This window comes from Primulina huaijiensis, chromosome 11 (genome assembly GCF_012295235.1).
Source record: "Primulina huaijiensis isolate GDHJ02 chromosome 11, ASM1229523v2, whole genome shotgun sequence".
Classification (NCBI taxonomy): Eukaryota; Viridiplantae; Streptophyta; class Magnoliopsida; order Lamiales; family Gesneriaceae; genus Primulina; species Primulina huaijiensis.
In genome coordinates, this window is record NC_133316.1 from 14,388,210 (window position 1) to 14,407,894 (window position 19,685).

At 28.0% G+C, this 19,685-nt stretch overlaps 1 protein-coding gene across 9 annotated transcripts in view; it reads right to left on the reverse strand.

Moving 5' to 3' along the window:
• Positions 1–17,889, reverse strand: part of LOC140987895 (uncharacterized) — a 26,017-nt gene extending 8,128 nt beyond the window's left edge. For 2 of the 9 annotated variants that reach the window (XR_012177232.1, XM_073456626.1), the window contains exons 1-3: positions 758–992; positions 652–675; positions 405–452 (exon numbers count right to left, since the gene is read on the reverse strand). The gene's annotated coding sequence lies outside the window, so the exon portion shown is untranslated. The other 7 variants (XR_012177229.1, XM_073456625.1, XR_012177235.1 and 4 more) reach the window with 7 other exon arrangements.
• Positions 17,890–19,685: the final 1,796 nt, after the last annotated feature.

Genomic DNA, 19,685 nt, shown 5'->3' on the forward strand with positions numbered 1-19,685 from the left:
ATACTGTAGCACACAAGATCTAACCGAAGTCACGGATATCAAACCTTTCCCCAAAGGAGAAGAAACAGAAACTACAGTAGATAGGGACTCAACAGGCAATGCATGCATCAATGCAAATCTCTCAGAAATAAATGTATGCGATGCACCAGTATCAATCAATACATATGCAGGATAACCAAAAATAAAACAGTTACCTGCAACAACGTCATCAGGTGCTNGAATGTCATAACTGTATGCCCGATGCTAAATGCCAATAATATGTCATAATAATAAACATAGATCACAACGAAGGCATTTAACAATTTATAACAGTCAGCAATTCATAAACACAATCCATGTAACACAGAATGACAATCAAACATAATTTATGTTTTACCGTTGTATGTTACCGAGCTGTAACATACCTAAACCGACTCTAAAATCACAACAAGCTCAACTTTAATCTCCTCGACCTAACAATGATAAAAATAGGTTGAATAATTCACAATTCGCCAATAAAACTAAATTAATCCAACTTATTGATTTTTAATTATCAAAACTTAATTCCCAAATCAATTTCAACAATTCTGAAATTTCAACTAAATAACCGTAATTCTCCAAAATAATCACACGATTAGCTCGATACTAATTCACAAACTCTTCGATTTATACCTCAAAGCTCTCCAACGATCGAACCTACAATATAAACCCAATATATACGTCAATATAATGCATTAAAATCGACAAAGCGAAATTAAATCGAAGCGAGTAAAATTACACTTCGGGGCAGCCTACTTATGCACCGAAAAATCTGGAATTGGATCCAAAAATTACCAAGATCGAAGTATAAACTAGTCGCTAGCGGTCCAATGTTGCTACTCGCCGGAAAAGACACCGGAAAACACTATTCACGACCAAAAACCGAACTGAAAACTAGCTGGAAAATGCAGGAACAGCAAGGTAAGATTTAAGCTTCAATTCCTTGCTCAAAATACTCCAAAGAACCAAGAAAAACCAGGCAATAGCTCACCTGAAATCGAACAAGAAACTTGAACAGGAACAGCCATGAAACAGGGTTCGATTGGGGCTAAAACGATCATCAAAAGTAGCGATTCATGGTTCAAAACGAAGCTACTGATGTAAGGAAGAAAACCCCTCAAACCGTTCGTGATTTGGACGCCGGACGGAGGAGATATCGCAACTTTCCCGCAGCTGCTACAAGTGTAGCGAAAATGGGGTTGATGGAAATGGGTTTCTGATTTCTTCCTTTCTCTCTCCACAAGATAAATTGTGTGTATGTATATGTATATTTAGTTACTAAAAAATAGTAACACATGCTCAAAAATCCCGGTTTTGCATTAATCTTGCTCCCGTGTGTTATTTAAACTCTATATGTATTTTATATCGTTAAATTCTCCGATATTCTAAAATACATATTTTTAACACACCTACAAAAATTATTTGGCATAAATAACTATTTTAATTTACCACTCAATAATTATTCTAATTATGCCAAAATTACCGGATAATTAATTTCAGGACCTTACATGATTGTGTTGGTTTTGAGAAAATCTCTAACATTTGATATCAGAGCCGTGATACCTCTGCCTTGAAAATATTTGTTTCATATCAATAACTTTAAGAAATTATTTTTGGGAGTTTTGCATAAGAAACTTGAAATTTGAGGACGGACGTGATAATATTAAGAAACTTACCTGAGAATTTTGTTCTCGCTTGCACCTTGAAGTCTTGAAAATGATATTCAGTTTTCTTATTTTTGTGAGAAAATATATTTTAAGACGAAAGTTTCTAAAAAATTTTCTGCTGAAGGAAGAAGAAGATGCTTCAATATAATGAAATGGTTTTCACGTGAATGAAAATTAAATTATCTGCATAATGAATGAGAGTTAAATGCAATTGTAGGAATGATTAAATAATTTTTTTTAAAAAAATTAATTAATTAATGCGAGACCCATAATTGATGAATACGGGATCTACAAATCAATTGTCGATAAAGAATTTATTTATTATTTAAATAAAAATAATAATAAATAAATAAATAATGATTAATGTGTTATTAATTTATATGTATAATTCGGTATACATATTGCATTTGGTCAAATAATTTGTACACATTAAAATAATTTCAAGTTCGACGTAATTTCTAATATATGTTTAGAAATTATTTTTGCATGTTAGATATAATGTCAAATATTATGGATAAGTGTTTGATGTGTACATGCAAATTTAATATTATGTTTGTATTTATTCTTGAAATTTAAAATGCAAATAATATTGAAAAATAATTGGTACATAAATATTCACATTATGTTCATATTAAATTATATAAAGTTGATTATAATTTGAAATGACATATCAAGTAAGATATGAATATAATATAATAAAATAAAATATTTCAGATGTTCACAAATGAATAAATGATTTTCACTTTATTACTAATCTGATAAAAGAGAAAAACTGATAAGGAGCTCACATTTTCACGTAAATGTGATCCTTACTTTATCACTACTGTGATTGAAGAGAAAAACTGATGGGGAACGTATTTATTCATATTAAGTAAAAATGTGAATATAAAGTTATTTAATGAAAAATTTTGACTTATAAAGATTCACATAAATATGGATAATTAAGTTGAATAATAATTACAAAGGTGACATAAGAAAACATGATCTGGGGAGTTCTTCATAGNAAATAATCTCGGATTAAGGTGATATAATCTCGGGCCTTACAACTTGCCACTTGTCTCCCTGAGGAATGTTGCTCTGACTAGGAGGTAGCTATTTAAAGGACCTTAGCACTACATATCTTTCCTAAGAGCACTCTTGGAAAATGTTGATTATGTTACTAAAAAATTATTATATAAAGTATTAAAGTAAAGCCAAAATTTTTGTCTAGTGATCCGTATAATTTTAAATAATTAAGGTTTAGCCACATCAACCTTAATTATGAGAAATTATACATTAAGTCAGATTTGGATCACATTAAGGGCACTTATTAAGTATAAAATAAATAAATAAAAAAAATTGTCCAGTGATCCGTATAATTTTAAATAATTAAGGTTTAGCCACCACACCCTTAATTATGAGAAATTATACATTAAGTCGGTTAAGGATCACATAAAGGACATTTATAAAATCAAAATTTATGTCTAGTGAACCGTCTAATTTTAAATAATTAAGGTTTGATCACAGCGCCCTTAATTATGCAAAATTATAAATTAAGTGGGCTGAGGATCGCATGAAAGACATTTATTAAGAGCATAAATATTTAAAAATTTGTGATTTAATGTCTTAGTGATTCGTATAATTTTAATTTATTAAAAAATATTTATATCATCTTTAATTGAATTAAAATTATACATTAATTTTTTAATCACATTTAGTTATAACAGACAAAAATTATATAAAATTATTCATCATTTTGATAATACTTTGAGATGAATAATTATGAAGAATAAATATTTTATGCATAAAGAATTTAATATCCTTGTGATTCGTATGATTTTAATTAATTGAAGAGTAGCCACAACATCTTTGATTGAATTAAAATTATACATAAATTATGAAGATCACATTTGGTTATAAGGGATATAAATTGTAATTAATTATATTTGAACATTGAAATTTATCCCATAAGAAATTTTGTTATGTTAAATATAAATAATTAGGATACAATATTGAATTATTTTCTTAATTTATCCACATGGATTAAGAATTGAATATAATTCAATAGTTATATCATTAAATTGAATGAATCTAATTGAATTAAAATTCAGTCCACAGACAATTTTTATGTTAGTGATTCATATGTAGATCATGATTTACATGGGTAAAACATGACAGATGGTTTATTGCTTCATTTAATAACATTAGCATGTATTCATTAATTTTTTAGCATATTGCTATTACTCTGATATTAATTTCTAAAATCAAAGTTTATAATTTTAAGGTGTGAAATTGAAGATTATTCTTCATACATGCTTAATGAGCACTATTAATATGAGATTATATAGGGTACAAGGTACTATGACAGATACATCATGTTCATCACAAATCATGAGATTGTGGAATCAAGAGATTCAAAATTTCTTGAGAATGACTTGATTAGTGGGAGCGATCAAATTAAGAATATTGATCATTATGATGCTCATTCATCCACACAAGTTATATGTATTGATAGCTATTCACAACATCCTCCAATAAAAAAGTGTGTTGTGAAACCAATCATATAAATTCCACAAATTGTTGGTCATGATCTTGTAGTTCTTAATACTCATAAAAATATTGAATGATAAAAAAAATTCAATAGCAAGTAATGAAATCTGAAAGTTGATTCAATTGCCATTCATTTTTAGATTAGTCTTCAGAACAAATAAAGTCTCATTAGGCAACATCAAACAACATAAAGAATTCTTCTCTAGTGATGATGAATATTTAATATTTCAAGATTAAAAAAACGATATGGATTGAAACATGTCTCACATTAGTGGTATTTCAGGTTTTACAATGTTATCTCTTCATTAAGTTTTGTTGAGAATATTGTGGTCCATTATGAATACCAGAATGTTAGTGGGAGCTTAATTATTATCAGAGTAATATAAGTATTTGACCACTAAAAAAAGCCGCAAAATGTTTTGGGATATCTTTATGGTATTAAAAGTTTTACATGCTTATGTGAGACAAATTGACAATTTGGAAAGTGATTTGCTACTTCCACTATTGAGTCAAAATTCGTCATTGAAGCACTATTGTGTGGTGTATTATAAGGAGTTTCATTATGGGCTTAGAATTATGGATTCTATATCTAAGCCATTAAGATTATATTACTACAATTCAGTTATGAACTTTGTGACTAAAGCGGTGGTCGAATTAAGTATATCGACATAATGTATTTTAAACCATTGGAGAACGTGTTAATAAATTGGTCATTGAACACGTTAGCACTGAATTGATGATCTTTTAACCTAAAGGCATGCAAATTTCAGATGTTAAAGGATCATATTGTAATTACTGATGGATTTGATTCCATAATAAATTTATGTTATATACATTTGGTGTTGATAATGAAACGCATTCAGTTATGATATTTCTCATATTCAGTTATGTACATATTCAGTTATCTTGAGAAAAATATCAATAAAGTTGGACCTCGAATAAACATTGGGTTTATTCATTAATTTATACAGATTTGAGAGGCATAATGCATTGTAATACATGAAAGATCATACTCGCTTTTAGAAAACCGGTCGCCATGATTCATGTATTTTGTTTTCTCCTATGGTGAATTAGATGTATATGTGTCAAGTGGGAGAATGTAAGAAATTATGGCACGTATTAGAATGAAAATTCAAAAGGAAAATAAAAAAACGTGTGTCGAAAATGGCGACGGCTATTGCACACATTTTTTGACAAAACTTGTGTACGCAGCCTCAACTTTAGAAAAATTGAGATGCGTAAACAATTTTTCATTTGAATCTCGTGCTCCCGCATTAACTCATTGATGGTATGAGACGCCTATATATACAAACGTTTGAGGCCCCTAAACATAAAATCTCATACAAAATAATAAACCATCTATAGAGAGATTGGAGTGTTTAGAAGGCTTCAATCGGAGGAAAATCAAAATACTTAAAGATGATACAATGGCTGGAGGTAACGCTCAATTTAGCTTCCGCATATTTGTTTATCATGTTTATATATGTTTAGAAACATGATTGTGTTAGTTTTGAGAAAATCTCTAACAGATGAAACTATTCTCTTGTCAATTTTTGGGATATTAATGTCTTTTTTCAAAAACACTACATTCAAAGTCCATGGTGTAAGAAGAGTTATTCTCGTCACTTTTCTCCGAATCAACTTCTTCATTTTTACCACCATCGTCGCTATCAAGTTAAACCATATTCGGTCTTTTTGTTAACATAGATGCCTACTACTTTGTTCTTGTCCAAAAATTTTTGTTAACATAGATACACAACACATCCATCGAAATATAATTTTCCAGATCCACACAACAAGGTTGAACAAGAAATTATGGAATCTTTGAGTAAGAAACCATGGAATCTTCGAGCAAGATTGTACGGTTTCTTGTATGGGAAATATCAACTCAATGTTGGGCTTTACTTTAGTTTCTTAGCCGAATCATGAGCAAGTTTTCAAAATTTTATTTTGAATGTACAAAAATAATTTTATTAGTTTTTATTTATATAATATAAATGTGAATTAATAATGTTTTGTATATAGAATTATTTCTATATTGATATATTTATGTTATTTCCATTTGACATTTATATTTTTGTGATTTAACACATATAATATTTATCCTAAATTGTAATGAAATAATTATAATTTACCTTTTGAAGCGTATTTCTATGTCTAACCAATTGTTGAATGATGATTTCATTTGAATCATTGATTTTTTTTTTTTTGCTATCCACATGTCATTCAACTTATTTCTGTTGTCGTTGGTCTGCAATACGTCGATGTTCGTGTATCATGACAAATTTTGCAATCAATTTAATTTATTAGTTGATCTCATTGTCTCTTAATTATTTTACTTATGTTTCATTTGTTTTATTCAAGTTTTTCGAGAATCTGTATACAATAATAATTTGAATTAAATTGTGTATCATCTCGTAAGGGAAAAAAAAAAAAGAAGTAAAGTGTGCACCATGATTTCATCTCTTCTGCTTGATTGCAATAAGGATTGAGTAGCATTACTGTTGTTGCTTATGACCCGAGCTGTGTTATACCTAAAATATCTCACAACATTAGAGTTTGTGTTTTTTTAAAAAAAAAATGTAAAAGTCCGTATAAATTTCATGGTTTTTAATTTATTACCTAGATAAAAATTTGTTCTCACGTTGTAAAATGCTAAAATGGGCTTATTGCTTTGTTTCATTTGCAATAAACGTGCAATATTGTCCCACAAATTTAATGTCACTGTTTACAACAAGTAATAGATATCTTATTTTAAATTAATTGTAAACTTATAATAACTGATTAAAATTATTTTTTGAAACTCTCTGTGGATTGATGAGTACCATGCATCTGTCCTATATAACCTTGTGCTTTTTCCATCCTGGAGAAACAACTGAGGTGATTGACTTTCTTCACAATTTCTTCCGTATCTATTTATATTGTGTTTTATAGTAGTGTCATGTGTTTAACATATTAATGAAATCAAAATTTCAATTCTTTATGTCAATTCAACATATTAATGAACAATATTTTTATAAGTTCATAATAAAATTTTATTAAATGAACAATCAAAATAATAAGTAGACTTTTATATAAATAAAAATCTAATCATTATTGACAATTTGATCAACATCGCTCCACATTCCATCGGCTATGGTATCCCTCCATGCATTAGCTTTTGCTCGTTGTTGTTCTTCAGTATCAAATAACTGATCAAAGTTGTCATCTTCATAAACTTGTGCCGATGAAGACAGTTGAAGTTTTGACTAGTATTGTAGTGTGATTGACCAAATGTTTTACGAATCAAGCAATATCGAGTATTTTGACCAACAATAAGTAAAAACATGGCAATCATTTCTTCAACACAAATGTATCTTGTGTCTTGTAAAGGTGTTCTTTTCTCTAAGAATGGTGCATAATTTTAAAAAAATATCGGGGTACATTCTGTAAATTTCTCGAAAATTTGTTGGATCCTCTTTTAATATTCTATGAATATAATCGTATCCACTTGTAGTTGTTGATTGTCTAGTTAAGGGAGGATGAACACGTTCTCTATGAATGTTAATTATGTGCTCATTTAGCACATATAGGATATCAAAATTTTGGATCAACAAAAACTCAAAAGTTTCATGTAATTCTTCTCCCAGTTCTTCTTCTTCCATTTGTTTATCTACGTTGTGCACATTGATATTTGACATTTAAATTAACCACATGGCATAAAACAAGTAATGAAAATAAAGAAATCTATGAATCCATGAAAATACATCATATGTCTAACCAAAACAAGATATGTTCAATAAAAAAACGAAGTAATTATAGAATAGAAATAATCCAAAAGTTCAAATTCGCTATCAGTTCAATAATTAAAAAGAAATTCAAAAAAATATTAGTAAACATTTTAACACAATGTTTATCACTCATATATGCCACCAAAAATCAATCATTCATTTAACTTATAGTCTATCCATTCCAAGCGCTCTTCAATTGTCATTTTCAGGAAAGCCATCTTCTTTGATCTAGTATTAAGCAAGTCAAGCAGCTTGTACCGAGTACGATTCTTTAAGTTTGGGACTTCCTTAATAGCATCCCAACAATTATCATCTACATCACCAATTGATTCAATCTTAGAAGCTACCTTCTTAAGGTTGAAAGAGAGCTTATGCATAATATCTTGGTCAGGATTCTTTGATGTGCTCGATTTTGTTTCAAACTCTATCCTATCTCGTTTTCTAGTGGCTGGTGGAACCTCTGAACTCATTGGTTGAGAAGGTAATGGAGAAGTAAAGTCCTCATGAAGAGGAGGCTGATATGAAGACTCTTGCCTTTCACTTTGAATGAATTCACCACTATCGGAATCAAACATGTAATCATCTATTAAGCTAGTACTTTTATTTTGTTCAGTCTCAAATGTTCTCGCATCAGTGTCATCTCCTAATCCAATTGAACACTTTCCGGTGGTTGTTCCATTCCCAACTACAATTCTCAAATCTTCATAATTTTCAAAAGTGCTTGTCCGATAATGTTCATGTTTAGGATGAGACTGTCAAAAAACAAAAAGCAACAAGTGTTAAAAATAATTATAATTTTAATTGAAAAATGTAAATTTTATTATTCTAATTTGAGATTCTCACCTTAAAATATTCATCTCATACTTCATCATTAGCCGTGAATTTCTTTGTCTCAGGATCCCATCCAAACCCAGAACTATGACGTGTAAGCTTAGAATAATTATTGTATCATTGTTTGAACCATTTCAAATGACTTTGATATTGTACGAAAGTCTTTTCAAATCCCAGTTTTCCGTTAAGAGTAGGAAGTATATTTTTTTTCCACTATTCTTTTGTTCAGCATCCCATTCTTATCATGACATCCTCTCATGGCAGCATCGACCATGAGTTTTAATAATTCATTGCTCTCCTCAGTCGTCCACAAATTATATTTTGTTTGTGAATCGTCCATTTATAATTTCTTAAGAAAAGGTAGAAGTTAAATATCTCAATAATTATATTAAAATATAAACACAGAGTTCTTAAATTTTGTCAAACATGTTAGAACATTAAAAATACATCAGCCTACATGTGTAAAAATGCATCATACCTTCATAGTATATATATTGAAACAAAAATGAATACTTGCAAGAAAATAAAAGGATTCACAGTCGAGAAGGAAAAATTACTATGCTCCTAAGTCTTCTACTCCTAACAGCTGAAAAATGGCGTTATCTTCCCACACTCATTAAAGCAAACAAAGAAACATTGTATAATATGTGGTGAATAATAAAGGCCTATTAAAAAATCACGAATTTTTAAAAGTATAAAATAATCGATTAAATAAGTCAAAAATTAAACTTCAATATAAGAACAATCAATTTTGCTGTGTACGTATGAATGATTCTAATCAAACTATTATTTTCAAAAGAATTTTCTACAAGTAAAGTAATATTTTTATTTTTATTCCCTATATTATATGTGGTGAATAAGGACCACCAAACTATTACCACAATCCTTTTTACACATATATATACACATACATCATATCATTCATCGTTTTCATGAGATGAAAGAAAATTTATGAAATACAATAATCATAATGATTCAAGAAAAAACAACAATTCATCTATTTACACATAAATATTGGCAATATAATATATTCAAGAATCACCAATCATACCTTTGAATAGAAGAAATTTTTTTGAGAGAGTGAAGAACCCTAGAGACGGCTCGAGATAGAAGAGAGAAAGCGTATTTTTCAAAAAAGAAAGTCCATCAAAATCTTTGGTATAGGTGGAAGAATATTTTAGATTTTTTGTAATTGTGCATAAGGCTTCAAGGTTTGTACATAAATAATAAAATAAGAATTCTTGAAAATCTATGGATTTTTTGGATACCTCTTAACTTATGGAGAGTTTTAAAAAGTCAAGTTTGAATACCACATGATTTTTTAAAACTCTATCAAAATCCATGTTGAATACCACTAAACATATATAGAGTATATAAAAGTTTAAATTGAATACCTCTAGATTTTAAAATTCCATAAAAGTCTTTAAAAGTATAGATTGAATACACTCTTTTTAATACGATATCAAAAAACTCGATACTAATTTAGAATTTAAAAATAAAATACGATAAACATATTGTCAGAAAATAGATATATGCACTTTTCTGGGATATATGTATGTAATTATTATTTTATAGTACCTTATAAGACGTTAAATTTCAAAATTCATGCTTTGTTTTGTTGTTTCTCTCGGAAATGTAGATTATTACGTACTTATTATATATTGATGATGTTTAGCAAATATTTTGCTATTAATTATTATCAATTATCGATATAATTAATGGTACTAAGAATAAAATTTCAAATTTATATTTCTATATATTAAAAAAAAGTTTTTTCCTTCATTTAATGAATTAAATCTACCAACTAATTGATTTTTAATCATTCCGTGTTCGATTAAAAAAAAATTATCTTGAATCCACTTTTGTCCTTGAATATATTATTTGTAGTTTTCAAGTTAACCCAATGAATTTGAAAATCACATTACCAATATCGTATTTTGACAATGTATTTATCAATAAAAATAAGTTTCTTGTGAGATGATTTCACTGATTATATCCGTACAACAGTTCAACTCGGCTCATAATTATAATGAAATATGAGGGACTAATGGAGGAAGTGAATAGAAGATTTATATCCGTACAACAGTTCAACCCAGCTCATGTATCGTCATATCCACAAAGCTCTAAATCTTCGATTACTTTCATTCTATTTTAATTTCAATATCCCAAAAATATAGCTAGAAATTATGAGGGACTAATGGAGGAAGTGAATAGAATTAAAATTTGACCCAAAACACAAAACGTAGAAGAAGCAAGTTTCTTATCTATTTTTATTGCAAACGGAGTGAATGCCAAAATGCAGTTGTACGTATGCTCTAGCTAGCTTGCTTTTTTCCTAAATTTGACTGCTTCAATTCCTCATAGGATAATTGAACTTTTCCATTATCACAACAAATCGCAGGATTTTCAAATTCTGGCAGAACAGAATCGACATTGGATCCAATATATTCATGAAGGTTTGTTGCAATCATCGTTGAAGACAAACAAAGCAAAGTATGAATGTAATGAGTAAGAGCAAAGTACTTATAAACCAAAGCACATGCATGTTGCCCCTGCCTTTGTACCCCGCATTTCCACCACTCCGAAAGCAAAATACAAAGCTAAGAAACTCCAAAAGAAAATAGATGAGGGACAAATACGTTTGAAGATAAAACAAATATGTATATGTATTTTTTGTTATATATTATTATCGATGATAGAACGAAGGGAAGAAATAAGTAAGAGCAAGATGCATGCACCAATCAAGAAATACTTCATTATATTACTTGAATTGTATCAATTAATTCTAAATTATTAATATAATAAAGTGATGAAGATGAAAGTTTGGAACGCAATTCATTGGTAATAATAAATATATTCGATTTAGAACACCAAAGGTCAACAAATTAAAAATATTAATGGCAAAAAAGCAATGGGCGAAATTGGAAATTAAGTAAGTAATATTAAGGGCACAAAAGTAAATACACAATTGAGATAATTATTATTCATGTTTTTATATAGAAAAAAATACTAGGTAAAAACATGTGCGACGCACGTGAAAATACACTTCTATTATCAATCATTGTTGTTAAAGAAATGGGATCAGAAGAGACTAATTTACAGAAAATTATATATTAATGATTTTCATGTTATTTTAGTCAGTAGAAAATGATTAGTGCTACATTTTCATTTATACAGAAAATTTACAGAAAATTTGTACAATAATTCTTACAACAATCAATACAAAAATTTCATTTATCAAAATCTCATGATAGATTAAATATAAAATCTCATTAGATAATAACAAAATATCACGATATAATTGTCATAAATATCGCAGTACGATATATCGGTTGTACCTTTAACATTATCTGTAGGAAATTCAATGTAATATAATTTGTACAATATGTATTATAAAATGAGTGCAAAAGATATTTGTTTAAAATTTTATGTGTATTCAATTTAGAGTTTTGATGACTTTTTCAATGATAGAGTTTTATGGATTTGATAGATTTTTATTGACTTTTATGGATTCTCACAGATTTACGTGGATTCATGTAAACTTTTTTGCAAGATTTTTATAGATTTTTGTGAATTTTTTTAATATAATTTTATACATTTTGTACTTAATTATAACATATTATTTTTTATTAATTTCTTTGAACCAATAATTAATTGATATATATAACATATTCAGTTTGAAATAGTTTTTCAATATTTATATTAATAAATAAATATACTTATTTAAAAGTTAAATCGTTTAATCCTTACATGTGTATATATATGGGTTTGTTTGCATGTTTGTAATTTTTCTTTAAATACATCAATTGATTAATCTATAGTCTTGTTTTTGAATTGATAATATACATGTGAAAAGAATATTATTTAGCATTGTGTGGATATAATTTTGTATAAAAATATCATAGCTTATATATTAATTGAAAATGCTAAAAAGAATTTAAAAAATCATGGTCGTTGCGAGGCTATTCAATTATTAAAAATTAAACGACATTTTTTGGATCATCTTTTATTATTATTGAATGTTACATTAATTTGCATAAATCATAAATTAAAAATCACAAAATTAATTTTAGAATTCAAAATTTCCTATGATATTAAAATAAAAAATTATTAAATGAACAATCAACCAAAAAATGAAAAATTTGAAAATGAAAGATGAAAATATATATAGAGATAGATTTCGAAAATTTGAGAGAATGATATAGATAGATGAGAGGAGAGAAAGTAAGAAGAGAGGTGATGTGAAGCGACAGAGAGAAAAATAAATAGCTTGTGTATGAGTTAGAAGTTTTAAAAATCCATCAAAATCTTTGGGTTGAACCAAATACAATTTTTCACAATTTATAATTGTACCTTAAGCTTTAATGTTTGTATGTTAATGAATTCCATGAAGTTATTAAAAGTTTATTGAAAATTTGAATATCTATAGACTTTTATAGAGTTATTAAAAGTCAATGTTAAATACCACTTGACTTATTAAAACTCTATGAAAGTCTATGTTGAATACCACTAGACTTCTATGGAGTATGTAAAAGTCTTAATTGAATACATCTAGACTTTTAAAATATACAAAAGTTATTAAAAGTTAACAAATCTCCTACATTGAATACACCTAAATCTAAGTTTATTCTTGGATGGAAGGATTTCAAATCCATGGATTTCAATGCATTCAAATTATTTGGAGAAGTAACATCGTAAACTTCAAATCCACTCATTTCATGTTTATATAATAGTATTTCATGTTAATTATGATATATTTCAAGTCCACTCAATAATGATATCATTTGAAATTCATTCTAATTTATATAAATAATAATATGTAAATAAGTCATGTGTAGATTCAAGATTTGATCTATTGTTTCATTATTAACAATAAAATTATAATTTTAATCCATGAATTTGAAATCAATTCATTCAAGCAGAATCTAAATAAATTAATAGTTATTGAAAAACATATTAGTAATAAATCTTATAATTTTGCATAATTAGACATTGAAGAAAATATAACATAGAATTGATATCATAATAGTTATTAAAATTAAGTTTGAGAGAAGAAAAAAGTATAATACATAGCGTTGACCACTTATTTTACCACGTCTTGCTGATTTATGAAAATTAAAAATACAATATAGATAAAATATTCTAAACCTTAAATTAAATTATTACGTCAAATGTTTCTTCCTTTATATTTTCAATTTTTATTGCTTTGACGATTTTTTTTGTCATCAGTTTTTTCTTCTAAGTGGAAAAAACAATATTCTCATCATCTTCATTAGCAAATCTTATGGTGCTGTCGATGTCAATCATTTTCATTTTCATATCTGTATTTTTTGATTATTTTGTTGGACGACTTTTTTTACAATAGTTTTGATGCTGAAAATATTTCCATGCAATAATTTCATTATCCTTAATGTTCATTCTTGTGTTGTTATCTTCTTCTATTACTTATATTTCAATATCGTTACAATTAAGACATTTGATGATCGTTTTTTTTTCTTTTTAATTTTTTGTTGTTCGGAATCTACTAATATCTTTTTGCATTCAATGTTTTCGTTGTTGAATTTTTTTCTTATATTTTGAATATCTTCAATTATAAATTATTTAAATCGTTTTGTCCATATTGAGAGAAATGTATATTATTCTCTGTTTGATGCCTCTACAGGTCTCTACTCAAATTAATTTTTTTTGTGGAAAATTTTTTTCGTTTAATCTACAAGCAAATAAAACCAAAGAATTTTGTTATTTCAGTCTTCTACAAATTATATTTCATTTTTGTAAAAAAATCTTTTAACTTAATCTACAAGCAAATAAAACCAATTAATTTTGGTTATTCCATCTTCTAGACAACTGAAAAATATGATTTAATTAATAATATATTATATTTATCAAAAATTGTTCAACTCTTAGTGATATAACAGATTTATGCAATATATTATTTAAATACAAAAATTCAAAATTACGATCAACATATTTTTTTAATATTTCATACTATATTATTGGAAGTATTAAATTTTTATATATTAATTATTTTCTTGAGAAACTTCTTGCATATATAAACTCATTCAAAAAATTATATATTTACAAAATAAAACAAATCATATTCAATTTAATATTTTGTGAAATATATATGTTCACTTCCTCTACAAGCAAATAAAAACCAAATAATTTTGACCTTTCTTATTATCAATCATAAGGAGAAATATTGAGTAATGCTAATGAATAATTTTTGTAAAGATTTATTCATAATAATTTTAAAAATTTAACTTCAAAAATATGTCATTTCATGTTACATAAAGCTATATCTGATTTTCTTATATCCATCTTTTATAAAAATACATATTCATCAATTGCAAGATTATCAAATAAATAATTGTTATAGTTTCTGACATTTACAAAGACGAAAAATAGTTAAAATTAGTCAAACTATATGTATTCAATCATATATTATTAAATTTTAATAATAAATTAAGACTTTGAAAAATATTAGTTGGATTTTTTTTATAAAAAATATAGATAGAATAAATACTCACGAAATATTTATAAGGTCGTCTTTCTTCAATATCCGATAATGCTTCATATCATTTTTGTGAAATGTAATTAAATGTCTTACCTTCTTCATAACACCAACTCACATGATTTAATTATTTGGTTTCATTATTTTAATTCGTCGTTGTAAATTAATTAATCTCAATTATTGTAAAATAAAAGATATTTAACATCACGTCCTTACACAAATTATGTTTTTTTGCGGAAAAATTCACTGTATTTACAACCAAATAAAACAAAAGAATTTTTGTATTTCAATATTGTACAAACTAATTTTTTTGGGAAAAAATTATTTTCACTTCATCTATAAACAAATAAAATCAATGAATTTTTGTATTTCAATATTCTCAAATTAATATTTTTTGGAAAAAAATATGTTCAATTCATCTACAAGAAAATAAAAACAAAGAATTTTGAAGTTTCGGTCTTCTTGGCAACTTGATCCTTGCCTAGTATACGTAGATTGACAATTTTGACATCATCATAATAATTGATTTTACAAAAACATCCACACCAAATTAAAGATAAACTTCTTGCATATATAAAATCATTCAAAAGATTACATATCTACGAAATAAAATAAATCACATTCAAACAAATATTTGTTTGAAAAACATCTGTTCACTTCATCTACAAGTAAATAAAAATCAAATAATTTTGACATTGCCTATGGAGAAATAGTGAGTAATGCTAATGATTAATTTTTATAAAAAATTATTTATCATAATTTTAAAATTTTACATTCAAAGATATATCTTTTAAGGTTAGAAAAAGTTGTAACTGATTTGTCAATATATATTTGTTATAAAAATACTCCTTCGTTAATTGCAAGAATCTCTCATAAAATAATTGTTATAGTTTCTAGCTTTTAAAAAGAGGAAAAAATAGTTAAAATTAATACAAATATATTTATTTAATCTTATATCGTTAAATTTTAATAATAAACCAAGGCTTTGAAAACTATTAGTTGACTTTCTTTTAGATAAAGAAATATAAATAGAATAAATAATAACGAAATATTTATTAGGATTATCTATATTTATATATGATAATTCTTGTATCATTTTGTAAATGTAATTAAATGTCGAACCTTATTCATGGCACCAACCTTGATAAAACAAAAAGAAAATTAGTTTAATTATTTGTTTTAAAATAATTAATCTTAATTAACGTAAAATAAAAGATATTTAACATCATATCCTTGTACAAATAATTTTTTTGTGGAAAAAATATTTTCACTTTATTTACAAGAAAATAAAACAAAAGAATTTTGATATTTTAATATTCTACAAATTAACTTTTTCGTGAAAAAAATCTACAAACTAAGTTTTTTGTGAAAAATTCTTTTCACTTCATCTATAAGCAAATAAAACCAATATATTTTGGTATTTCAATCTTTTCAAATTAATATTTTTTGTGAAAAAAATTTGTTCAATTCATCAGCAAGAAAATAAAAATCTAAGAATTTTAGAGTTTCAGCTTTCTTGGCAACTTGATCATTATCTAACATAAATGTAGTTTGAACATTTTGTCCTGATCATAATAACTGATTTTACAAAAACATCCTCACTAAATTTCTCATGTATGTACAAATTAAGGACAAAATTGACAATACACAATAGAAAAACTTTGACATTGGTTCACACGTTTATAATATGTATAGATGTGTAGATTAGATAGATTATTATGTTGGGGAACATTTTTGTTATGAGAAAGTGTCAAACACATTTTTTTGTGTCTATTTCTCTATTGTGTTTGATTTTAGTTGTGAGACTCATTTACTCTAATGACAATTAATTTATCAAACAATAATTATTTGATTTAAAGCAGCAACGGAAAAAAGGTTTAAAATACTTTAAAATGGACCTCAGGGCCTAGAAAAATTTCGTCATGATCTCCCCGTAAGTAGGACATCCCGAAAAACTCAAGCAGCAATTTATATCAAAATATAATCCAACTAGAGTCATTAAAACAAAAACCGAGTACTAAGCAGAAATTAAAACTTACCAAGTACTCACCAGATCATAAAAACGACAGGGACGACTCAGAACATCACAAAAAACCAATATCTTTACAGATAGACGGGGCATCTCCCCGGCAAATAAACAACAACACAAGACTGAAACAAACTTCAAGACATACATATAGACTAACTGGGAGACGCCGCTGAACAGAACCAAGCAATCCAACCTCAATCCTGAGCTCCACTGGAGGAACCTCGGCCTGATGCTGCAAAACGACTCGGAAGATCTATCATGGTGCCCAATAGCAACCACAGCAGCCCTCCCTCCCCCTCCCCCCAGAAAACAACTGAGGTTAGGATTCTGGTATGAAACAGTTCAACAATAACAACAATAAACATAAATCATGCATAATCATATAATAAAATGTAATATGCAATGCATGAACGGCTCAACGATAATCGGGATAACAGTATCCAATAAACGGTATGATAACAACTAGAATAGTGCTCGAGCAACAACACACAGGGGAGCTACATCGTCATGCAGCTAAACCGCCTACCAAGTATGCGAGGTAAGCAAGGCTGTGCGGAATAACACCTCTGACTCGGCCTCCATACAGCTGATACGATACAACAGATAGCACAACAGAACGAACTAGATGACACAATCCTAGCGCTCACCTCAAAATGCTGTACTAACCACGGGATTGTTCAATCACGTCTACGGTCTCATGTGTATAGGCCTATCAGCCACACCATAATCCTAAGATAAACAACAGTGCCAGATAATAAAGGATATCAACAACGGCCTAACAAGAACGATAGGGCTCAACATGAATATCATAACAGTATGCCCTATGCTAAATATCAATAATATATCACAATAATAAACATATAACACAACGAAGACATTTAACAACTTACAACAGTCAACAAGTCATAGATACGATCAGTGCAACACAGAATGACAATTAAAATATAATTTATGTTTTACCGTCGTATGTTACTGAGCTGTAACATACCTATACCAAATTGACAAATCCAGAGATCGACTTTCTTTCAAGATCATCGGCCTAAACAAAACAACAATAAGCCGATCATGAAAACTACATTCTATTACAATTCCAGATTCGGCACTTAAGAGCTTAAAATTCATAACTCGCTCCATATTAACTCAAATCAATATCCGTCAATTGAAAATGAAAGAAAACTCAATTATATAATTTTTCCAGTTGAAACCATCTTCTGAATCTGAGTAGATTAATCTCAGAATTTGCAAGAACACACTGCTACATCCGAATTTCGCGGACAGAATCTAGCACACTGAGCAGTTCTAGAAAAACAAGCATAACTTTCTCAATTTTTACTGGAATTTAAATATTCAAGTTTCATTTTGAAGAAAACACACAGATCTACAACTTTTATTTGAACTAAAATTCCAAACTCCAACTGCAATAAGGTCATATTTTCAAATTACAGAAACATTTCTACACAGCTCAAATGCAGAATTCTGTTTTGACACATTTTGGTAGAAAAATCATATCAAATTTGTTTCTTATTGAAATTCGATGATTCTAGCGGCTCTAGAAAGCTAAAAAACAGATCTACAAGTTCTATTTGAACCACAAATCGAGATTCTTAGCACACAATACACATAAACTCGAAAATCAGTAGCAAAAAGTTGGAATTTTGGACCTGGAAAACACAAGATTCGAAGCTTACTCTCGTTGCTAGCGGTCTCAAGGTGAAGCTGAACGAAGCTCGCCAAAAATACCTTAAAGCTCTACTGAAGATGACTGGAAAACAGGTGAAAAATGCTGCTAACAAATCCTCACAAAAAAGACATTAATCGACCAAGAAAACGATACAAAACACTCACCAAAATCAGACAAGAACTCGGGCAAGAATGGCTCACAAACAGAGCACTCGCTCGGCTTCAATCTGCTTCGATCTACTTCTATTCTGGTTGCTGCTATCTTCTATGTCTTCAGCTGCATCTCACAATGGATGGCTTGAGAAATTCAGGCGGAGCGGCTGAGGCTAGCTGAAGCAGGGAGACTGACGAGTTGCAAGAAAAGGAGATGGGTTGGGGTGTTGGTTACGAGAATGGGAATTGGGGTTTCTGATTCTTTCTCCCTTTGCTAAAAAGTATGTACGCATGTGTATAATATAAGGGGAAATGAGGAAAAAGGGAGCCTTGTACGTGTTTATTCAATAAAAGGGAGTGGAGATGAATTTACTTTTTTATCCTCTACTTAAAATCTAATTTTTTTAATTAGTAGTAGACTTGGGCCAATTTTTTATTATAACACAAAACAAATTTTTTTTACAGACTTATCCCTCGTTCCCTTCTTCGCGACC